At 43.1% G+C, this 25,449-nt stretch overlaps 1 long non-coding RNA gene across 1 annotated transcript; it reads right to left on the bottom strand.

Moving 5' to 3' along the window:
- On the bottom strand, positions 1 to 24,267 carry LOC137544451 (uncharacterized). Its single transcript, XR_011025867.1, has 4 exons — positions 24,192 to 24,267; positions 22,819 to 22,938; positions 9,233 to 9,445; positions 1 to 79 (listed from the first exon to the last, which is right to left on the bottom strand). It is a non-coding gene; the product is annotated as an uncharacterized lncRNA (long non-coding RNA).
- Positions 24,268 to 25,449: the final 1,182 nt, after the last annotated feature.

Raw genomic sequence — 25,449 nt, 5'->3', positions numbered from 1 at the left:
ATACTCAGTTGGAGAGAACAGTCCTTGTTTAACTTTATTTAATCTTTGTCTTTGTAATGTCTGTGCTTTTGTAGAAGTGCTAAAAGAATATGAAAAGATTATGAATCAGCTGTAGCAATGTATTTTTTGAAAGCAAATTTATGATTAATAACAACTTTGTCTTTAATCGTGGTTTTAACATTTAATATGGCTCCCTCCCTTGTGTAAGCCGTAGGACCTTTTACATATAGCTGTATAACTCTGTCCTTCATTTCAGTATTTTCATTGCCCAATACCTTGCTGATCTCCTACATGAATATTTATAGGCTTCAGCTCATATCTAAATCAACATCGAGCTTTGGAATTGTGTATAATCTTCATAATTCGGGGAAAATTTTATTCCAAGGCAGATTCTGTAAGTAAGGGGTTAATACTTGATAGACTGGACAAATTTAATAATTTTTTTTCTCCTCTGCTCTAACTTTCTCCTTTTGCCCCATATTCAAGCCTTTGCTTATGCAAATACAGAAGTAATACATAGATCAAAGCAGTTTCTGAAGCCATAAATTACCTGACTCGCACTTTCCTGCCTTCCATCTATGTGTCTCTTAGTATGCGTTTGTGTAATGGTAATACGGGGTATTCTCGGCTATACTGTTATGCTTCTTGTTATGTTAACCCTTTGGCTCCAAAAAAGAAACATTTTATGTTAATTGCTCTGTAAAGCTCTATTAAAAAAAAAAAATATCCAGAAAAATGATCATTCACTTTGGATTTCCATATATATACCTATGGTTTTACTTTTTTAGATGTTAAACAGAGTATATCAAATGAGAGGCATTTACTCATCGATTTCCACAAATATCTATATACTAATTTGTAATGTCATTGCTGCACTGTCACCGCTGAGAGAACCAATAGTGCCACCTTATCCAATTTAATTCAAAATATAGATCCTTTTTTTCTACCTGCTGTGCCATGATGAGAGTTCAGACATCCAACCCTGTGGTGCCACTAGGGCTAAAGATTAGGTGCATGTGCCCTGCATATTTATTTATTTATATAACGCCGACATATTACACAGCGCTGTACAGTTTATTGTCTTGTCACTAACTGTCCCTCAGAGGGGCTCACAATCTAATCCCTACCACAGTCATATGTCTATGTATGTATCATGTAGTGCATGTATCATAGTCTAGGGCCATTTTTTAGGGGGAAGCCAATTAACTTATCTGTATGTTTTTGGGATGTGGGAGGAAACTGGAGTGCCTGGAGAAAACCCATGCAGACACGGGGAGAACATACAAACTCTTTGCAGATGTTGACCTGGCTGGAATTTGAACAGGGGACCCAGCGTTGCAAGGCGACAGTGCTAACCACTATTGTGCTAGTTGTGCCCTGGATCCTTCCACTGCACTATATACAGTAGTCCTAAATCCTCTCCAGATAGTAGTTTTAAGTCGCCTTTTTTTGTACTCCCCATGCTCCTTCCAATACTTGTATTTTTTAGCATTTGTCACCCCATACACCCTCCATGCAGGGTACAGTAGAAGAGCGGGGAAGTCACTAATCTGTCCTGTCAGCGCTCTCCTTAGCCATCTGAGTGTACTCTTTCTGCTGGCTGATGCTGTGTCTGTTGCCCACAGCTGACAGGTCACGTGACACTGCATGGAGGAGGAAGGAACACATTGGACCAACGAGTTCAGCTCCAGTACACATTACTACCAACTCTGTTCTAGCCGGAGCTCCCCTGAACCACCCTAAGTAAAGCTGCAGCCCAATTTGTTATCTGAGGAGGAGGCGGGGGGTAATTTCTCCCTGCTCCCTGATCCAGTCCTCCCCTGTATATATGACAGTTTCAGGGGATGCAGAATAATATGTGCTACAAATGGTACATCATTATGGTCCTTAAAGTCTCATTATATTCTGGTCCAGTGAGTGTGAGATTCGCTAGTAAAGACAAGGAGGCTGCAAGATGTGGTGGGTGAGTAGGAAGTGAGTATGGCAGGTACTACTGAGTACCAATGATTTGGGGGCATGGTGTCTGATTATGTTTGGGGGCACACTGCCTAATTATATTTGAGGGTACACTGCCTAATTGTGTTTTGGGGCATGCTGCCTAATTACGTTTTGGGTGGCACATTGCCTGAGTATGTTTAACCTCCTTAGCGGTAACCCCGTGTGTGACACGGGGTAAGCCGCCGGAGGGTGCCGCTCAGGCCCTGCTGGGCCGATTTAAATAATTTTTTTTTGCTGGACTTTTTGCAAAGTGCTAGCTGCGTCAGCACCCCGATCGCCGCCGCCGCCGCGCGCCCGATCGCCGCTAACCGGTGCGGCGCGCGGCCCCCCCCCCCCCAGACCCCTGTGCTGCCTGGCCAATCAGTGCCAGGCAGCGCCAAGAGGTGGATCGGGTCTCCCAATGACGTCCCGACGTCGCTGACGTCGGTGACGTCATCCCGCCCCGTCGTCTTTGAACGGGATTTCCTGATCGCCTATCGCCGGAGGCGATCGGCGGGGCTGGGGGGATGCCGCTGAGCAGCGGCTATCATGTAGCGAGCCCTGGGCTCGCTACATGATTTTAAAAAATTTTTTTTAAAAAAAACTGCTGCGCTGCCCCCTGGCGGTATTTTTCATACCGCCAAGGGGGTTAAAGGGAACACTTCCTAATAACATTGAAAAAATAATAATTTAGCAAAAAGACCTTATAGTTTTTGAGAAACTCGATTTTGAAAATGCAACTAAAAATGGTTTTTAAACTTAGAAAAATTACAGTTTAAAAACCATTTTTCTTTGCATTTTTAACCACTTCAGCCTACAGTGTTGTTCACCTTATGCATCCGAGCAACTTTCACCTCCCATTCATTCGCCAATAGCTTTACCACTACTTATCACAATTAATTGATCTATATCTTGTTTTTTCCGCCACTAATTAGGCTTTCTTTAGGTGGTACATTTTGATAAGAATTATTTTTTCTAAATCCATTTTAACAAGAAGATTAAGAAAGAAATGGAAAAAAAATCATTATTTCTCAGTTTTTGGCCATTATAGTTTGAAATTAATACATGCTACCGTAATTAAAACTCAAGTATTTTATTTGCCCATTTGTCCCGGTTATTATACCATTTAAATGATGTCCCTATCTCAATTTATGGCACAGATATTTTATTTAGAAATTAAGGTGCATTTTTTTCAATTTGCGTCCATCACTATTTACAAGCTTATAATTTAAAAAATTTTAATAATATACTCTCTTGACATGCATATTTAAAAAGTTCAGACCCTTAGGTAACTATTTATGTTGTGTGGTTTTTTTTAATTGTAATTTTTTTTATTAAAAAATGTGTTTGGGTAATTTTTGGTGTGGGAGGTAAACCGCTAATTTTAAATGTAATATAATGTCATTATTTAATAAAAAATGTATGTGGGTGCAGTTTACTATTTGGCCACAGTCAAAAGTCCTGGAAGCGAACCATCACGCTTCCAGGAACTAGAAGGAGGACGGGAAACTTTTTTTTTGCAGAAAGACAGCGGTCTCTAATAAGAGACCGTCGGTTTTTCTGCGGGGGACTTAGATCGGTGAATTTTTTTTAATCATATTTTAGTAGCAATAGCATGCATGGGGGCTTTGCTATTAACCTCTAAAGTTGGCACAAAATTACGCGAAAAAGTATGTGAAATTGTGAAATACTACTATTACATACGAAATGAATTACGATTTTCTCTGAAATTTCCCATTATGATTACAATGCGTAATTGCGAATTACGATGCAAAATTTTGCATATACCACATTTCGCCTACCACTGGTCACTATATCTAATCACAGTATGCTTTGGGCACACTACCTAATAGTAGGTTGGACCAACACATTCTATACTTCTGATTTTATTTTCTGTTTGTTTATTTCCCCCCTTTTCTGTCTTTTCAACATCCTTGATTAATTAAGGAAAGCTCTTGATGTGGTCAGTTTTTCAGCCACATGTGGCCCACTCATGGGGGCCTGGTCTATAATAGAATTCAAGAATATTTGTTTGTAATAAGATTCAATAGAGGTTGTAATTAGAGGACACTGAATTTAGAAATTAGAAATTAGAGAAGCTACATGAAACAGCTGGCCACTAACGGTCCAATTTCTAGCGAAAAATCATTTGAGCGATCAGAAATTCTGATCGGATTGGTTGTAAATAATCTCCATTGGTGGACACAATCGATTATGAACGAGTGAAAAAAATGTTGCCCGAATGAATTTTTGTCGAACGAAAATTTGGATTTTCTTGGTGGTCGTGATAGATAGGAAGCAATGATTGGTTAGTTGATGGTTTAGTGAACGATTTTTCGTCCGATCAGAATTTCTGATCGCTCGAACGATTTTTCGCTAGAAATTGGACCGTTAGTGGCCAGCTTTAGGTGTCATGTTATCAGCCATGCTTCTCGCTGTATAAGATTTGAAAATATGAATACTGACTGTTTTGTTCTTGTTGGATATGTATGCTATACAACAATGTGCTTATCTTTATTTTTTAAAAACAATCAAATATTTGAAAATATATGTTGCCTTATTATGTTTTGGGGATATGTTATTATTATTTTTATTATTATTATTATTTATTGTATTTATAAAGCGCCAACATATTACGCAGCTCTGCCTAATTATGTTGCCTAATTATGTTGATTGGGGCATATGTTGTTTAACTATGTTGTTTGAAGGGATACAATGTCTAAGTACGTTTTTTAGAGGGATGTGGCACCTAACTATTATTATTGTTTTGTATTTTATTTTTTATATTTTTTTGTTGGGGGGGGGGGCGATATGCTGTGCAATTATGTTGTTTGTTGGTGGGACATTGCCAAATTGTGTTATTTGGGGGGACACTGCTTCATTATCTTGTTTGATAGATATGTTGCCTAATTATTTTGTTTGTGGGTATATGCCCGCTTAATTATTATTTAAGATTCTAGAATTAGTTACTGTGGAAAGCAATACATACTCTGTCTATTTTATTATGACTCTGTTTGTAGAGTTGTTAGGGCCTAATTGTTTCTTTGGGGAAAGGGAGCTTTGCCCAAACTTTTGCCAGGGAAGTAGGGAGTCATTGATTTCTAGTTACACCTATCCTGGTTAGGTTCATATAAATTATTTAGCTAAACTCACAAACTCTCACGTCCACAACCACTGTTCACTCAACACACAGTTGCCCTGCTATTGGTGCCCAGAGGTGTTCTAGATCTTCTGGTATCTTAGCAATGCCCCTGATCTCACCTAACCAATAGACATTATCTCAGATAAACAGTGACTCCAGGTTGTTTGGTGATGTACAGTGATATCAGTAGCAGTTTTCAACAAACTAGACTGAATAGCTTTGCCCTGAGGAGAAATAACAGGTATAAATCTTGGATAAAAGGTGAAAAGAAATCCCTAGGTTAAGTTTGCTCTCATTCCAGAGCAGCCGAAGGTTTTATAAGTCCTACAGTGAAATCTGATAAGTGGCTACTGTCTAAGCCATGAGTCCAAGTGGTGTAACCCAATAATACAAGATAATACTTCAAATTACACTCTTAACAAAATGAACATATTCCCATGGGCAAAATAATTTAGGCTTGAATAGGATTAATTTTTTGTTAAATGTTACTGTTATTTGACACATATCAGAAATAAATATATATGTATAATTTCATAGAGCCAATACACTTGTGTAAGCTAATAAAATTACCTAGAACGCTTAAAGGATTAGTGTACTCATGCTTAGGGCTAATTCATATGGATGGCTGAACCTCATAGTAACCACACGATTCTGCTGCACAGCATCAGCAACGGGAGATCAACCACTACTCAGTCATTGAGAAACCTACAAGAGGTCATTCACATGCATGCATGTAGATGCCAGGATGTTATCAATTATGTGGTTTTCATGAGGTTAAAAAACTGAATATGTCCTCCCTGTGCTCAGTTGCTCCCTGCCTAGATGTTGCTGGAAGCTGCACTCTGTAAGTGACATTCTACAACTACCCCTATACCACCTATAGCCACTTGCAAATACCTACACACCCAGGATTGGCTGTGAGGCTGTAGAACCATTTCTGCCAGTCATTAGTGAGAGCCTAAGCAGCCAAGCATAAAGCTGCTGCACACACAAGCATATGGGGTCATCCACACATGCGTCTGGGCCAGCAAATGCCAAGGGGTGGGCAGATGCTACCTGCCTAGATGAGGCATAAATAAACAGAGCACAGCACAGTACCACCACCACTCCCGGCAGTCTTCAGCTGACTGTCAACGACGCCTGCTTACACATACTGGTAATTAAAGTCTACTAACCTACAAGGTACGAATAGGGTCTCTGCTGGCAATATTGAACATAAATAGTCATGTTTTATTGAAACACATCATAAATAACATCAGAAACCATTTTATTTTCTCAAAGGTTTTGTTCTTTTGTACAGCTTTATATTTTTAAACTGGAATTGGCAATACTGAGAAGTAATGTGTTTTTTCAATTTTTTCCTCTTTTTCCCATTAAAATACATAGAAAACACAATTGTTGGAGGGAAAAAATGCCATACAATGAAAGCCTAGTTTTTCTTTAAAAAAATCGATATATATTTATTTTAGGTGATTAAATAGGGACATAGCTAAAATGTCACAACAGCTCTGGTCCATAAGGGGAAAACAAGGTCTGGATGGAAAAACGGTTAAATTTATTTGTAATTGTTGCTGACATAAATGAATGCTCCATACACACGCTCAACCGCTGTCACCCCAAAATGAATGATGGGTCGGCCGAGAATCATGAAAAAAAATAGTGCCAACTATGGTATAAGACAGCGATTATTATCCATGTAGACTGATCTGTCCTGGCAGATCAGTTCAGACAATAAATGGTGTTAATACTCCGTATTGAATAATAACAAATTGTTGCTTCATACTCACATGTGGCTAATTTTGCACTTCTTTGTCCTCATTTTCGCAGTTCCGCTAATGATCTGATTGGCGGACCTCACAACTGTCCTCTTTTCAGATGGACAGTGCCTATTTGAGAACCAAATCCCTCTGCTCCTCTTTCTTCTTCATTTTTCCCTTTTTCAAGACTGATGTACATATCCGTGTAAATACGTGTATTTTTTACTGAAAAATGTGTTTAATTGACTCTAAACTTGTTGCCCCATCATTTAAATTGATATATTTCCTATTTTCAAATGTTAAAATGACGGAAGACTAATACTGATAGAAAGGTCCCTGCAGTTTGCATGATAAAACTACATCTTTTGGTTCTGAATACTTTGTGATATGCATGACAAGGTGTGTGGTGGGGGTGTGGTTAGGGGCGTGGCAGGGGCATGTCTTAAAGTGTCACTCTTTCTTATCTCAAGAAGTTGGGAGGTATGCTTTGTGCTGTCATTGAATTCAACCATGCTCCTACATCGTTTGTTCATCACAAACTATGGGGTTCACTTGTTTTCTAGTGATGTTGATTGACCATGTGTATGGAGCTTAAAGAGACTCTGAAGTCTCCTAAAATCCCACTTTTTATTCAACATTTAACTTCAGCACTATCAGCCTTGCTAAAACGCCCCATCCCGCGGCAGAAAGCTGTTTACAAACCCCCTAAATCCCCTGGGCTAAATGTGGGGATCGCTTCCTAGTAGAGGACGAGCTTAGGGCTGTAGCTCTGCCTCTACTCGCATCAATCCCCGCTGATCAACGCCTCTCCCGACCCCTCTCAGTCTTCCTTCACTGAGAGGGGCGAGGAGAGGCGAAGATCCACGGGAGATTGACGCCAATGGAGGCAGAGCTGCAGCTCAAAGCTCTGCCTCCCCAGGCAGCAAAATCAAAGACTAAGAAAGTTGTGGATTTTTTGCATAAAAAGTGGGATTTTAAGAGGCTTAAGTGTCTCTTTAAGGTCTTCTGTGGTTATGCAGAGCTGTTCAGATACTGAACTTTACAGAAACAAACACTGTAAAGATGGGACTAAACAAACACAGGGCAATTATAGTGTTCAAAGATTATACTGTTTACTTCCTCCTGGGCAGCAGCTACAGAGTGGCTGCAACATCAATTCGATAAAACATGCAGGCCCTTACATACTGTTAAGGTGGCCTTACCTCAGACAACTTGGCGGCCGATCGACCATCCGATTCAATTATGGAAAAAAAGTGCATGCCCGAACAACAATGTGACCAATTTCAGGCCAAAATTGGTCACATGTATCGGTCAGGCATACTGCAAGATGTAGGGCCGACTTGCTCGATTGGGCGTGCTGGTAACAGTGAGCGATATTGGGATGACCAACGAACACAATGAACCCCAACGCTGTTTCTCCAGTGTATAAATGTACATGTGTACTTGCATGTGTGTGTTTATACATTTCCTGTCCTTTGTCATGGTGCCCATCCGTCTTTTGAATCCACCGCTCTTCTATTAGCCCCATAGTGATAAGTCTACTACTGAAACCAGAACTGTAGATATTTCTTCCACTTTGGACACCTGTTATGGTCAAGGAGAGGAAACCATCTAGTCTTTTCCTGTATACACAGAGCTGACCCTGTCCAGTGTGCCCACTTCCTCCCTGTGCTCCACAGGAAGTGCAGAGTGAAGGGATATGTGAGAGCAGCTGGTGGCTCTTTGCAGATGAAGAAACTCCCACTCTGCTGGCAGCTCTATACATTGTCCACACATCTCTGGGTCAGGAAATTTCTCTGGAACAGCTGCATCAAGTATTAAAATTCTGTGATGACATAGTGCCCTTTTTATGTTAAATAACAATGAAAAAATTGGAGAATTAATAATTCGGGTTAAATATAACACGGTGGTGCCCGCTTTAGACTAGCTTGCCTTCCTACATTTCCGATTAGTTCCAGTGTTGCTCTAGTTTTCTACTGGAAGTCCTTTGGTCTTCAGCCATGCTCCCGCAGCACATATGCAGCATGGACAAACATACTGAGCATGTGCGAGTTTGTGAACCGCACATGCCAACTCAAAGGAACAAGTCGTGCACACCTTCTTCCCTTTGTACACCAGCAGTTCCTTTTACGATGCATGAGTGGTTCATGAACTTGTACATGTTCAGTAAAAAGATGCTTGTTCACGGCTGTGTCTGTATTGAGGGAATGCAGCTAAAGACCGAGGGATTTACTTAGACTTACTGTGATGCCTGAAAAACATCCAATGTGGTACTTAAAGAGGAACCCAACTAAAAAAAACATCTTTGTATATATTGCACACATAGCATTATAAATAGAAATTACAACAATATTACCTTGCTAAACCTCACCCACTGTTGAAAACTCAGATAAGTGGGTTGCTGTATCAAATGTAGGCTACCACCAGCTGCAAAATGTCAATGCAAACAGATGCCATTTTTCTGTGTTTGTGATTCTGGGATCTTCTTGAAGAGGTGCTCCCAGAAGCACTTGCGATCTTTGAACCCAGAAGTCCATGGCAGTTAGAGGGATGGGGAGAGGTGCATTACCTAATAATAGGTGGGATAAAAAAAATTAGATGGGGAGAATGGACTATAAAACCTACAGTGTGTAAGACCATTAATAATAACCCTACATTATATCTTGTAACCACTTTAAATCAAGGAGGAATTCCTCTGCAGCGTATTGTATAATACAGTATAATAATATATCTGTCAGGTTAGTCCATAGTCTTTCAGTACTGAAACATTTACAATTAGCTAAATAAGTGCGTAACAACAGCGTTTTACTTTGCAGCGCATGGTGCCCTTTACTAGTGACATTCTGCACTGAAGCAGATTTCAGCTGTTTTCACCACTATGATTTGACAATTACTGTTACACATCTGAGAATGCTGGTTTTGTTTCATTGTATGATATGATTTACTTTGTACATTAAAAAAGAACAAGCTCTCAGCTGCTGCATCCCTGCTTGGTGTCAGCTTTTACAAATGCTTCTCCTATTCTGTCACTTTTACCCCTTCGAACAAGAGCCTTTTGCTGCCTTCTTTGTTATGTGGCATCTTTGTTTCCCTTTTACCTGAATATTGCACGTTCTATAATAACAAGTCATTAATTATGATAATGATGATAATCCTTGTCTGCATCTGCAGAGACCCAGAATAAAAGGAGAGGCACATTCCCTACATCAGCTCAGAATGATGGAGACACAAAGCTTCATTGTTCTCCCCCACTAGGAAAAAAAGAGGAGTGGGTAGGTTCATGTGTCAAAGGTTCCTGATGCTAAACTGGCGTAGAATAGCCCTAGGTTTACAGAAATGAAAATCTCATTATCATAGATTTGCATTTTCTCATGAATCTAATCATCACAATTCTGAGTCTAATCAAGACAGCCAGTAACATATATTATAATATATATGCTGTGTATATCGCTGTATTTATATAAAAAAAAAGTCATTGTTTGAATTGCCATTGGTCCCCTATAAAAAGCACAATTGACATCACTAGTCAAAAGAACTGCTCTGAAAAAAAAGAGTTTCTAGCATTTGCCAGCATGTCAGACCTCTTCCTTTTTCCCTTTAATATTTGTCCCATGCCCATCTACTTGCAGAATGTAACAACATTTCTACCAATTGAACCCGACTTTTCTTTTGTGTAGAGAGTGAAAATCTGGCCTAAGTCATAAAATGTGCCTGCCCCTTCCTGCCTCACTAAACTTTTTACATTGCTTAGCTGTCACCATCACTAGTCATGTGATATGGGAATACCTCCCAACTTTTTAAGTTAAAGAGAAACCGTAACCAAGAGTTGAACTTCATCCCAATCAGTAGCTGATACCCCCTTTCCCATGAGAAATCCATTTCTTTTCTTCAACGGATCATCAGGGGGCTCTGTATGGCTGATTTTGTGGTGAAACCCCTCCCACATGTGATGTCAGCGCCTCACAGCTCTAAGGTCCTGACATCACACTGTGGGAGCCTTGTTGCATTGTGGGAAATGACAACTGTTTACAACTGTCAATAATGCAAGCAGCATCTCCTTCCAGTGACATCACCTGCCAGCAGTAAAAATGTCACCATGTGATAAATGTCTGAATGTAAATCAGGGAGAGGAAAAATGTTACAATGAGCAAACACTGACTAAATCATTTATACAGAATTATTGTAAAAATTAAGCACCTTTTTATTACATTATTTTTACTGGAGTTCCTCTGTAAGAGGGACAATGTTAATACATGTCCCCTCCACAACTTTAATTCCACCCCAGACGCACCTCTACAAAGAATTCATAAGCAAAAGATGTAGTTTTATAATTAAAACCACACTGGGTCTTTCTATCATCAGTAATTTTCCTTCTTGTTAACATTTGAATTTAAGACTTATATCAATTTAAAGGATGGGAATAAAGTTTAACATCAATTAAACACATTTCTCAGTAGAAAACAACATATATTTATATAGATCTGCACATTACCCCTGAAAAGGAGACAAACAAAGGAGAAAGAGGGACAGATGGATTTGGTTTCCAAAGAGGGACTGTCCCTCCAAAAATGGACAGTTGGGAGCTATGAATGATTGGTGTCAATAATTGGGGGCACTTTGTTTATCATCTGTTGTCGAAATACTATCCTGACAGGCCAGCAAGACACTGACCACAAATCACCATTTTGAATTGTTTGTTACATAGACTTTATTGCTTACTGGTCAAACACGGTATTTTAACCACTTGAGGACCGTGGGCTTTAACCCCCTTAAGGACCAGGCACTTTTTTCCATTCAGACCACTGCAGCTTTCACGGTTTATTGCTCGCTCATACAACCTACCACCTAAATGAATTTTGGCTCCTTTTCTTGTCACTAATAAAGCTTTCTTTTGGTGCTATTTGATTGCTGCTGCGATTTTTACTTTTTATTATATTCATCAAAAAAGACATGAATTTTGGCAAAAAAATGATTTTTTAACTTTCTGTGCTGACATTTTTCAAATAAAGTAAAATTTCTGTATACATGCACGCGAAAAATGTGGACAAACATGTTTTTGATTAAAAAAAAAACCCCATTCAGCCTATAGTTATTGGTTTGGGTAAAAGTTATAGCGTTTACAAACTATGGTGCAAAAAGTGAATGTTCCCATTTTGTAGCATCTCTGACTTTTCTGACTCCCTGTCATGTTTCATGAGGGGCTAGAATTCCAGGATAGTATAAATACCCCCCAAATGACCCCATTTTGGAAAGAAGACATCCCAAAGTATTCACTGAGAGGCATTTTGAGTTCATAGAAGATATTATTTTTTGTCACAAGTAAGCGGAAAATGACACTTTGTGACAAAAAAAAAGGTTTCCATTTCTTCTAACTTGCGACAAAAAAAAATGAAATCTGCCACGGACTCACCATGCCCCTCTCTGAATACCTTGAAGTGTCTACTTTCCAAAGTGGGGTCATTTGTGGGGTGTGTTTACTGTCCTGACATTTTGGGGGTGCTAAATTGTAAGCACCCCTGTAAAGCCTAAAGGTGCTCATTGGACTTTGGACCCCTTAGCGCAGTTAGGCTGCAAAAAAGTGCCCCACATGTGGTATTGCCGTACTCAGTACAAGTAGTATAATGTGTTTTGGGGTGTATTTTTACACATACCCATGCTGCGTGGGAGAAATATCTCTGTAAATGACAATTTCTTAATTTGTTTTACACACAATTGTCCATTTACAGAGATCTTTCTCCCACTCAGCATGGGTATGTGTAAAAATACACCCCAAATCACATTATACTACTTCTCCTGAGTACGGCGATTCCACATTTGTGGCACTTTTTTGCACCCTAACTGCGCTAAGGGGCCCAAAGTCCAATGAGTACCTTTAGGATTTCACAGGTCATTTTGCGACATTTGGTTTCAAGACTACTCCTCACGGTTTAGGGCCCCTAAAATGCCAGGGCAGTATAGGAACCCCACAAATGACCCCATTTTAGAAAGAAGACACCCCAAGGTATTCCGTTAGGAGTATGGTGAGTTCATAGAAGATTTTATTTTTTGTCACAAGTTAGCGGAAACTGACACTTTGCGAAAAAAAACAATAAAAATCAATTTCCGCTAACTTGTGACAAAAAATAAAATCTTCTATGAACTTACCGTACTACTAACGGAATACCTTGGGGTGTCTTCTTTCTAAAATTGAGTCATTTGTGGGGTTCCTATACTGTCCTGGCATTTTAGGGGCCCTAAACCGTGAGGAGTAGTCTTGAAACAAAATTTCTCAAAATGACCTGTGAAATCCTAAAGGTACTCATTGAACTTTGGGCCCTTTAGCGCAGTTAGGGTGCAAAAAAGTGCCACACATGTGGTATCGCCGCACTCGGGAGAAGTAGTTTAATGTGTTTTGGGGTGTATTTTTACACATACCCATGCTGGGTGGGAGAAATATCTCTGTAAATGGACAATTGTGTGTAAAAAATCAAAAGATTGTCATTTACAGAGGTATTTCTCCCACCCAGCATGGGTATGTGTAAAAATACACCCCAAAACACATTAAACTACTTCTCTCTACGTCCAAAGTCCAATGAGTACCTTTAGGATTTCACAGGTCATTTTGCGGCATTTGATTTCCAGACTACTCCTCACAGTTTAGGGCCCCTAAAATGCCAGGGCAGTACAAGAACCCCACAAATGACCCCATTCTAGAAAGAAGACACCCCAAGGTATTCCATCAGTAGTATGGTGAGTTCATAGAAGATTTTATTTTTTGTCACAAGTTAGCGGAAAGTGACACTTTGTGAAAAAAAAACAATACAAATCAATTTCCACTAACTTGTGACAAAAAATAAAATCTTCTATGAACTCACCGTGCTACTAACGGAATACCTTGGGGTGTCTTCTTTCTAAAATGGGGTCATTTGTGGGGTTCCTATACTGCCCTGGCATTTTAGGGGCCCTAAACCGTGAAGAGTAGTCTTGAAACAAAAATGACCTGTGAAATCCTAAAGGTACTCATTGGACTTTGGGCCCCTTAGCGCAGTTAGGGTGCAAAAAAGTGCCACACATGTGGTATTGCCGTACTCGGGAGAAGTAGTACAATGTGTTTTGGGGTGTATTTTTACACATACCCATGCTGGGTGGGAGAAATAACTCTGTAAATGGACAATTGTGTGTAAAAAAATCAAAAGATTGTCATTTACAGAGGTATTTCTCCCACCTAGCATGGGAATGTGTAAAAATACACCCCAAAACACATTTTACTACTTCTCCCGAGTACGGCAATACCACATGTGTGGCACTTCTTTGCACCCTAACTGCGCTAAGGGGCCCAGAGTCCAATGAGTACCTTTAGGTTTTACAGGGGTGCTCAAAATTTAGCACCCCGCCCACTTGCCAGGACAGTTAACAAACCCCACAAATGACCCCATTTTGGAAAGAATACACAACAAGGTATTCCATGAGGGTAATGGTGAGGTCATTGAAAATTTTATTTTTTGTCACAAGTAAACGGAAAATGACACTTTGTTAAAAAAAAAAAAAAAAATTCTGCTAACTTGTGACAAAAACTAAAATCTTTTATGAACTCACCATGCACCTCACATAATACTTTAGGGTGTCCTCTTTCCAAAATGGGGTCATTTGTGAAGTCTGTCCTGGCATTTTAGGGTCTCTGCAATCATTACATGTATGGCCAGTATTAGGAGTTTCTGCTATACTCCTTATATTGGGTATACGGGTAATGCACTCTGGGCTGAAAGGAAAAATGAACGGCAAACATACCTTGCTCCACATCAATGGCAGATCTTCCTCCACATCAATGGCAGTGATAACCTCAGGAGAGAGACACCCCGTGCCACCCTGCACTCAGGGTGAGCCACCAACTTATGTGACTGGGCCTCAGAACTTTAGTATACAGCATTATGCCTGTAGGATACAGCAATATGCCTGCCAATAGAGATGACTCTGTGTGGCATTAAAGCATCATCATAGGCCCAAATCACATATAAACCGGGGGTGTCCACACTCAAGGGAAATTCAAACATGCCGTCTTATATTGCCAACCCAGGACAGATCAGCAATATCAAGCATGGAAACCGATCCTCCTTCCGACTTTTATGCTTACCTGTTTGGTTTTCAAGCTTACCTCTCCTCTCCCTGGGACAATGTACGAAAGACCACTGAGTGTGTGCCTACTCCTGTGTCTGGAGTTCCCTAGGTTCTAATAGTGTACCTGCTCGTGGTACCTCTCGAAGCACTCCCCTATGCATAGGCCAGGCTGGTCAGGACATTTGGGACAATAAAAACTGGTGTCATTCCTTCTTCTAGCACTGCTGCAGACACGACAACGTTTTCTTCGGATGCGTTGACCTGGGGCACACAGAATCTGATAGGCGTAATGCCTTCCATGCAGTCGGCTAGTTGCATCGGGGGGGGGGGGGGGGGGCTGGCACCTCCTGGATACAGGATGTCCAGAATGATCTGTTCCTGAAATTGAAGGAAAGATCCAGTTCTCCTAGCGTTACTGTAGAGAACAAAGCTGTTGTAAACTGCCAATTGAATCAGATAAAAAGACACTTTCTTATACCAGCGTCTTGTTTTCCGGGAAACTAAATAGGGCACTAACCTCTGGTCATTGAAGTCCACCCCTCCAATGTTGACATTATATTCGTGGACGACAAGGGGCTTTTCAATGACCGCAGTTGCCCGTTGAATTTGGACTGTCGTGTCTGTGTGAATGGTGGACAGAAAGTAAACGTCCCTCTTGTCCCTCCATTTCACCGCGAGCAGGTCGTCAGTACGCAAGGCAGCCCTCTGCCCCCGTTCAAGTCTGGTGGTAACGAGCCGTTGGGGGAAGCCCTGGCAACTAGGCCGCGCAGTGCCACAGCATCGGATTCCTTCTAACTTTAAGTGCTGAAAGAGGGCCACACTTGTGTAATAATTGTCCACAAAAAGATGGTACCCCTTCTGGAACAAGGGTGACACCAAGTCCCACACAACCTTTCCACTGCTCCCCAGGTAGTCAGGGCATCCGACTGGCTCCAATTTTGAGTCTTTTCCCTCATAGACCCTAAAACGACATGTATAGCCTGTGGCCCTTTCACAGAGCTTATACAGTTTCACCCCATACCGGGCGCGCTTGCTTGGGATGTACTGTTTGATGCCAAGGCGCCCGGTAAAGCGTAAGAGGGACTCGTCTACGCAGATGTTCTATTCAGGGATATAAGCATCTGCAAATGTTGATGACAGGTGGTCTATGAGGGGCCGAATTTTGTGGAGCTGGTCATAAGCAGGGTGGCCCTTTTCATGACAGGTTTCGTCGTCGTTGAAGTGCAGGAAGCGCAGGATGGACTCAAATCGTGTCCTGGACATGGCAGCAGTCTCAGAGGCAATCAAACAATCACGGGACAATCGAAGCCGATCACGGGACAATCAAATACAATTACAGCACAATCGAATCCAATCACAGCACAAGCAAATCTGATGCACTCGGAAGGTGGTGAGGGGGAGGGTGGGGTTGGGTGTGGCGGGAAGTGGGGTCTCAGAGGCAATCAAACAATCACGGGACAATTGAAGCCAATCACGGGACAATCAAATACAATTACAGCACAATCGAATACAATCGCAGCACAAGCAAATCTGATGCATTCGGAAGGTGGGGGGGGGGGGGGGTTGGGTGTGGCGGGAAGTGGGGTCTCAGAGGCAATCAAACAATCACGGGACAATCGAAACTGATCACAGGACAATCAAATACAATTACAGCACAATCGAATACAATCGCAGCACAATCAAATCTGATGCACTCGGAAGGTGATGGGGGGTGGGGGTGGTGGTGGGGTGGGGGTTGTTGGGAAGTGGGGTCTCAGAGGCAATCAAACAATCACGGGACAATCGAAGCAGATCACGGGACAATCAAATACAATCGCAACACAATCAAATACAATCGCAGCACAATCAAATCTGATGCACTCGGAAGGTGATGGGGGGTGGGGGTGGTGGTGGGGTGGGGGTTGTTGGGAAGTGGGGTCTCAGAGGCAATCAAACAATCACGGGACAATCAAAGCAGATCACCGGACAATCAAATACATTCGCAGCACAATCGAATACAATCGCAGCACAATCGAATACAATCACAGCACAGTCAAATACAATGCACTCGGACGGTGATTAGAGGGGGGGGGGGGTCTGAGGGCGATTTGAGGGGGTGGGGGGTTGATCAGGAGCCTGCACGGGGGCAGACTGAATCCCGATCTGATGAGAGGCAGACACAGGGGGTTACTGATCGCAGATCAGTTAATGATTGCTGGGGAGGACAGATGTAAACAAAGAGCAGGGGATGTAATCAGGAGGGGGGTATGAGGGCAATCGAGGGTCTGGGCAGGTGATCGGTTGCCCCCGCGGGGCAGTTAAGGTCTGCTCTGATGGGTGGGGGTGCTGAGGGGTGATGGACAGATGATAGACAGGTGATCAGAGGGGGATCAGAGGGGGATCAGGGGGTAAGGTAGCTGTATACAGATGTATACAGTATACAGGGGGGTAGTCTGGAATGGGGTCTGGGGGTGATCTAAAGGTAGGGGAGGGGGATCAGGGGTGACTAGGAGGCATGAAACAACACACCTGATTAAATATACAAAACACATATAAACCCTACAGGAGAGGACTATTTAAAACTTAACTTTTAATAAGACTGTTCTAAAAGGGATCCAATTTGCTAAATGAATTAGATGCGATAAATGGGTAGGAGATATAGGTCTCGGTCATAAAAGACCACCCTCCACTTCCCCACTAGTAATCTATAACCCCCACACACAACTCGACATGTTTCATTTCCTCAACGGGAAATTTCGTCAGGAGTGATCAGTGCTCAGTGTAAGAGTGCCATAGTGCTAAAAATATAATTACATTATATACATCACATAGCTAATACAAATCTAGCAAAGTAACAAAGTATCGGCCGCAATCCTGCAGCCTGCTAAGGAACTGCCATTCACATTGCCTTTTTATAGTGGACTAGGAACCCCTAGAGGATTCTGGGTAGGGCGGGTATAATCACCGCCCCTTGTGATATTGTATCACTTAATTTGATTGGTCCCTATAAGAATCCATCAAAATCCCTAGCCAATCCAAGATGTGTCCATTGGAGGCAATACAAATAAAAGAGAGATGCTGGAGTGCTTGTACACTGTCCGCTTTGGATGTCACCCTCCTCCGTATGACGTCCCATCCACTGTTATCTTTAAAATGTTACACATCTGATCGGAAAGAGTGGAAAACACTCTTTCCGTATTTGCTGCCCTTTCATTGGTGGACTGAGTATCCGGGAGGGGCGTGGTCAGAGTCATCATGTGTGCCTGGTCAGCAGGCTCACAACCAATAGGCAGCCCTCTACCTTTCGCATGCCCGTAGGATAGCGGATGACAATGCCGGGAGGGGCGTGGCCAGCTCTGTCATATTCAAGCTGGTAAACCGGCCCCCATCCAATAAAGTGCCGTCTCGGCTATGTACTCCCCTCGCATAACAATTAGTGACGTCGGGGAGTGGCCCAGTCCCCCGAACGTCAACACCTCTCCACGCGTCCGGGAGTTTATAAACATTGTTGTCCCGGCAACGCTGCCACAACATGCGAGGTGCACAGTGATCCAAACCTCGCTATATACAGCTATGGCAGTTTAAACATGTAAAAGGTGCGGCGAGATGGTGGGTAGATCAAAAGACGGCAAAACCCCTCCACCCTATGAGGGGATACATTAAAGCCAAAGGGTATCAAAGTGGATGGTTCCTATAAAGACATAGAGCCATCAAAACAAAAGGGCACAAATAAACTATAGATGTTAAACACCCCTCACAAATAAATCATTCATTCTTTAAATGGAACGTATATAATTGGTACAAAAAAACCAATATACTTTAGATACAGGCAGTGAGCCATATTAACCCACTGAAAGACTGCATACAGGTGTAAATAAGGGGGAGTTTAGGAGGGGGGGGGGGGGGTTATCTACCCTTTAGGATTGCGACCATTCAGGTAACAGGTAAGTATTCTACTAGTTGTAGACATAAGGCAGATGCTTGCAGTTAACCCTTATTTAGGGGCCACAGGATATTTTTTCACACAAAGGGGGAAAAAGTAAAGCCCTCATTTAAACCATATGGACTCAAAGTACCCAGCCTATAGATCCAGCGGGCCTCAAGCTGCCGCAATTTTTGATCCAGGTTGCCCCCTCTGGGACCCATCTTCCATCTTTGTATAACCCAGAATCTTAAACATGTGGGATCACCACCATGTTTCTCTTGACAATGTCTGGCAATTGGGGTTCTACGTTTGTGATTCACGTCCCCCAGGTGTTCTAGAAATCTCTCCTTCACGGCTCTTGTGGTCTCTCCTACGTATATCAATGGGCACGGACATTGAATGGCGTACACAACTCCCTCAGAGTCGCAATTGAAGAAATCCCATAGCTCAAAGAGTCTATTGTCCCTGGGTGCTCTAAAGCTATTACATCTGAGGACATTGGCACAGGCCTTGCATTTTCCACATTTATGCATGCCCTTTAAAGGTGTACCCAGCCATGTCTTTTTACAGTCCCCAGGGGTACCTTTTCTCATTGGGAGGAATGAATGTGTCAGACTGTCTCCCAAATTTTTCCCCCTCCTATAAGTAATCAAGGGGGCTCGTGGTAGATACTCCGTGGAGTATCACAAGAGACCACAAGAGCCGTGAAGGAGAGATTTCTAGAACACCTGGGGGACGTGAATCACAAACGTAGAACCCCAATTGCCAGACATTGTCAAGAGAAACATGGTGGTGATCCCACATGTTTAAGATTCTGGGTTATACAAAGATGGAAGATGGGTCCCAGAGGGGGCAACCTGGATCAAAAATTGCGGCAGCTTGAGGCCCGCTGGATCTATAGGCTGGGTACTTTGAGTCCATATGGTTTAAATGAGAGCTTTACTTTTTCCCCCTTTGTGTGAAAAAATAACCTGTGGCCCCTAAATAAGGGTTAACTGCAAGCATCTGCCTTATGTCTACAACTAGTAGAATACTTACCTGTTACCTGAATGGTCGCAATCCTAAAGGGTAGATAACCCCCCCCCCCCTCCTCCTAAACTCCCCCTTATTTACACCTGTATGCAGTCTTTCAGTGGGTTAATATGGCTCACTGCCTGTATCTAAAGTATATTGGTTTCTTTGTACCAATTATATACGTTCCATTTAAAGAATGAATGATTTATTTGTGAGGGGTGTTTAACATCTATAGTTTATTTGTGCCCTTTTGTTTTGATGGCTCTATGTCTTTATAGGAACCATCCACTTTGATACCCTTTGGCTTTAATGTATCCCCTCATAGGGTGGAGGGGTTTTGCCGTCTTTTGATCTACCCACCATCTCGCCGCACCTTTTACATGTTTAAACTGCCATAGCTGTATATAGCGAGGTTTGGATCACTGTGCACCTCGCATGTTGTGGCAGCGTTGCCGGGACAACAATGTTTATAAACTCCCGGACGCGTGGAGAGGTGTTGACGTTCGGGGGACTGGGCCACTCCCACTCCCCGACGTCACTAATTGTTATGCGAGGGGAGTACATAGCCGAGACGGCACTTTATTGGATGGGGGCCGGTTTACCAGCTTGAATATGACAGAGCTGGCCACGCCCCTCCCGGCATTGTCATCCGCTATCCTACGGGCATGCGAAAGGTAGAGGGCTGCCTATTGGTTGTGAGCCTGCTGACCAGGCACACATGATGACTCTGACCACGCCCCTCCCGGATACTCAGTCCACCAATGAAAGGGCAGCAAATACGGAAAGAGTGTTTTCCACTCTTTCCGATCAGATGTGTAACATTTTAAAGATAACAGTGGATGGGACGTCATACGGAGGAGGGTGACATCCAAAGCGGACAGTGTACAAGCACTCCAGCATCTCTCTTTTATTTGTATTGCCTCCAATGGACACATCTTGGATTGGCTAGGGATTTTGATGGATTCTTATAGGGACCAATCAAATTAAGTGATACAATATCACAAGGGGCGGTGATTATACCCGCCCTACCCAGAATCCTCTAGGGGTTCCTAGTCCACTATAAAAAGGCAATGTGAATGGCAGTTCCTTAGCAGGCTGCAGGATTGCGGCCGATACTTTGTTACTTTGCTAGATTTGTATTAGCTATGTGATGTATATAATGTAATTATATTTTTAGCACTATGGCACTCTTACACTGAGCACTGATCACTCCTGACGAAATTTCCCGTTGAGGAAATGAAACATGTCGAGTTGTGTGTGGGGGTTATAGATTACTAGTGGGGAAGTGGACGGTGGTCTTTTATGACCAAGACCTATATCTCCTACCCATTTATCGCATCTAATTCATTTAGCAAATTGGATCCCTTTTAGAACAGTCTTATTAAAAGTTAAGTTTTAAATAGTCCTCTCCTGTAGGGTTTATATGTGACTAGGAGGCAGTTAGGGACCTAAACTAAGGGACAGCGTCAATAGTTAGTGGCAGGTGGGGGGGGGGGGGTTTATAGGGGTGCAAGGGTGCTGGCAGGGGTCTGCTGGGGTAATCAGGGGGGGTATGAAGGCTGGGGTGGGAGATCAGGGGGGCTAGGCACAAAAATCAGCAGTGTGGAGTGTCACTTACAAAAGGCTTCCTCCTCGCTGGTGGTCTCTGGAACAATGAGACCACGAGGCGAGGAGGAAGCATGTATAAGGCACTTTGTTTAGCTAACAAAGTGCCTTATACTCCCTGATTGGCTGATTTTACGGATTCCTCTGCTCGCCGGCTCTGATAAGTGGCTGGCGAGCGGAGACTAAATGCCGGGCTTCCGAACACCGGCGGAGGATCGCGTCACGGATGACACGATCGCTCTGCCCATGCCCCTACAAGGACCGCCGCCATTTGTCAATACGGCAGTCCTTGCGGAGTCCACTTCCCGGCCGCCAATTGTCTATACGGCGGTCGGGAAGTGGTTAAACTTTCAGACATTCTACCTCATTTCTCATCCCTTACTTTTTTTTATCCAACCAATCTGTTCAGCTGCCAGATGTATTTACAGGTATGTGCCAGTTCCAATGTATATTTGTGTGTATAGTTTTTATTAAAAAAACTAACAATGTAATTGTTTCAGTTTTGCCCTTGTTACCTAAATATTCGGATCTAAGCTAGAACTCTATGGGCTCTATTCACAGAACTTCTCATAAATATCTTATTTATCACCTATTTGATATAAATAACCTTTCACTGGGGGCGCTGCACTGGGGACAGCCGTGTGACACGGCTGTCCCCCTGGGGGACAAGAGAGCGATCGGCTCTCATAGGCAGAAGCCTATGACAGCCGATGGCCGTAATTGGCTGGCTGTGGGGAGGGAGGGAGGGAGGGAGGGAAGGGGTTCAAAGAAACAGCCTTTTTAAAAAAAAAAAACACAAACGAAAATATTTATGAAAAAAAAAAATAAACATGCTGGGAGCGATCAGACCCCACCAACAGAGAGCTCTGTTGGTGGGGAGAAAAAGGGGGGTGATCACTTGTGTGCTGTGTTGTGCGGCCCTGCAGCTTGGCCTTAAAGCTGCAGTGGCCAATTTTACTCAAAATGGCCTAGTCACTAGGGGGGTTTAGCCCTGCAGTCCTCAAGAGGTTAATTATATTATATTTTTGCTCTTTGGAAGCTTAAAAATGTAACATAGATAAGGTGAAAACAAAGGAAAACAGGTGTAAAGCTTTGTGAATCATGCCCTAAGTCCTCAAACAGTCTTATTTTTATAAACTGTTGATTTGGCTAGTTAGGTTGCAATTAACCATTTCTTCCTTTTAGGAATAACTAGTCTGAGGTCTCTCCACCTCATCCATCTGGAGAGTGGTGGCAGCAAAACCTGATCACCAGCATGAAATCAATAGTTTTTACAGCTTGTACATACAGTCGTGATTGTATTATGTATGGGCACACCATCCAACCTTACTGTGCTCCCAGTGGATTCACCTCCAGACGTCTAGATTGAAATGAAGACATGGGACTCATTTGTGCCTAGTTTTTCTTCTTATTGCCCATAAAAAACATCCAGTTGAAAATCAGCTCTGAAAATGTGAAGACAAACTAATTTTAGAGGAAGACAATTCAGGTACAGAACCATAGAATTCCTACTTCGTCATGAGAGACAGAAAACATGGCGCACACACATGGCACATCTACATAATAGTTATTTCACACCAAGATCGCTTTTAGACTAAGCGCAAGTCAGATTTCTGGAAAGGCCACAAAGGCCTGGGCTGTGGGTGGCTGCAGCCCAAGGAGGCACCTGAACATGAAAGAGGAGTTGCAACTCATGAAAGGGAGGCTGAAAATAGGGAGCAACATGAGAAAAAGGGAAACTAATGCCCAAGGGAGCTGTTAATGAACGAGATGGGCTACAGTACATGGATGATACACATGGAGTGGGAGGGGCACTGCTGCACATAAAATTGGAGCCATGACATACTTGGCCTGGGACACAAAAAGTATAAATCCGGCATCGGCTATGCGCCCGCTTGCGGCAGCGTTTGCCGACTCTGGGCAATTCACTAATGATTTCCGAATCACCCTAAAAATGTGTTTGCCGGAGTGATTGCAATTTTGCCCTAATTGGAATGAAAGCAATTGCTCCGGAGAAATAGTAAAAATGCTGCAGGCCGTTCTTTTGCGATCACCCTGCTAGCTCAATGCTACTGTGTAGCCTCTCAGTAGCAAAGCACTTGTAATTGCTGGGATTCCTACAAAGCAAATACGCTACTGAAATTGCTCCAGTGGGCACTCAGTCTTAAAGAGATTCTCAGAGAGTCCTTTCCAATGTTGTGAAAAGCGCTTGGACAATGAAATCCTATGGGCTATTTACACCAGACAGATTATGCTGCATGTAGCATTATTGAAGTGATTGCGATTCCGTAATAAAAAGTATAGAAAAGCAAATCCCTGTGAAAATGGCTTGGGAAAAAATGCTATAAAATGCTCCAAAATCTGTAGCACCTTTTGGTGTGAAACAGCCCTACAGATAAGAAAACAGTTGACATGTCCTGATCTGCCTTTCCATGTGTGCAGAGCTGGATAATCCACAAGGTGAACCTAGGCAGCAGCCTAGGGTCTGGAGAGATTCTTGGGCCTGGTGGATGCAAGATCCCACCAAATCTAAGTAAATAAGCCAGGTGACTATGAGCGGTAGGCAAAAAGTGCTATCTTGCCCTGGGCCCCATTTCATCTTAAACCTTTTCTGCATGTATGTATACATGCATTCCGCCCAGTGGCGGACTGGCCTGGGGGGATAGGGGGCGATTTCCCCCCGGGCCGCCTCCTGTACCTTGCATCAGGGCCGCCCAGGGCCGATACTTATGTTATAGAAGCGGCTGGCTTCCTCCCCCGAACGCAGTGTTGGCCTCTGGTGAGTTGGTCCCGCAGCGGCTCTTTAAGCTGCGGGACCTCGCTACTGCTACAGGTACTGCTAGGCAACAGAGGTCCTGCCCCCTGCCAGCCCCCTGCCAGCAGAAACAGACAGCCAGTGAGGGGAGAGTGGCTCTAGCGCGTCATTTGAAATGGCCAGGCTGCCGGAGGATTCCAGTCTTGCCCGGTGAAAGGAACGCTGCAGTTTCTCCCTCAATCCCAGCCTCCTGCTTGAAGCTGGAAGGGACACTGATCACAGCAGACATCAGGTACAGACAAGACACTGTCTTTGTAAGTGGACATCTCCTCTCCTCTTGATTTGTTTGTTTTGCTTTGTACACTCTGATGACACTAGCCCTGCATCTCCCTGTCTCCTGTATACCTGTAACCCTTTCACTGCTGCCTGCTGGGGTTAGATTTTTGCAGCACTGGCACTTTGTGTTTAAGTCATGCATATTTATGTATTCTTCTGCTTTGGCTGCACGCTGATAAACTGTACTACCTTAACAGCATTAAACATTTTACTTATAGGGGAATTGAAGAGAGAGGTATATGGAGGCTACCATGTTTATTTCCTTTGAAGCAATACCAGTTGCCTGGCAGCCCTGCTGATCCTCTGCCTCTAATACTATTAGCCATAGCCCCTGAACAAGCATGCAGCAGATCAGGTGTTTCAGACTTGAAAGTCAGATCTGACAAGACTAGCTGCATGCTTGTTTCTGGTGTTATTCAGATACTACTGCAGAGAAATAGACCAGCAGGGCTGCCAGGCAACTGGTATTGATTAAAAGGAAATAAATATGGTAGCCTCCGTATACCTCTTACTTCAGTTCCCCTTTAAAGGACTTCTGAGGTAAAATATATAATCTATTTTTTACTCAACTGGGGCTTCTTCCAGCCCCAATCAGCCACCTCAGTCCCTCGCAGCAGCTCTAGTCCTTCTTGGCGTCCCTGCTAGCTGCCTGCAATGATGTCGACTTGATGGCAGGGTCGGTTCTTCTGCACTTGCCTCCACTTCCACGTCATCTGGCGCATACTGCACCTGCACAGTAGATGTGCGCAAGCGCAATATGCTCCAGATGATGTGGGTGCACAGGTGCAGAAGAGCCGACCCTGCCTGTGGAAGGCCAGCGGGGACACTGAGGAGGACCGGGGCTGCAGCGAGGGACTGAGATGGC

Source organism: Hyperolius riggenbachi, chromosome 2, assembly GCF_040937935.1.
Source record: "Hyperolius riggenbachi isolate aHypRig1 chromosome 2, aHypRig1.pri, whole genome shotgun sequence".
In the NCBI taxonomy this organism is placed as follows: domain Eukaryota; kingdom Metazoa; phylum Chordata; class Amphibia; order Anura; family Hyperoliidae; genus Hyperolius; species Hyperolius riggenbachi.
The sequence above is the reverse complement of the archived record's forward strand: the minus strand, read 5'-3'. Positions and strand labels throughout refer to the sequence as shown.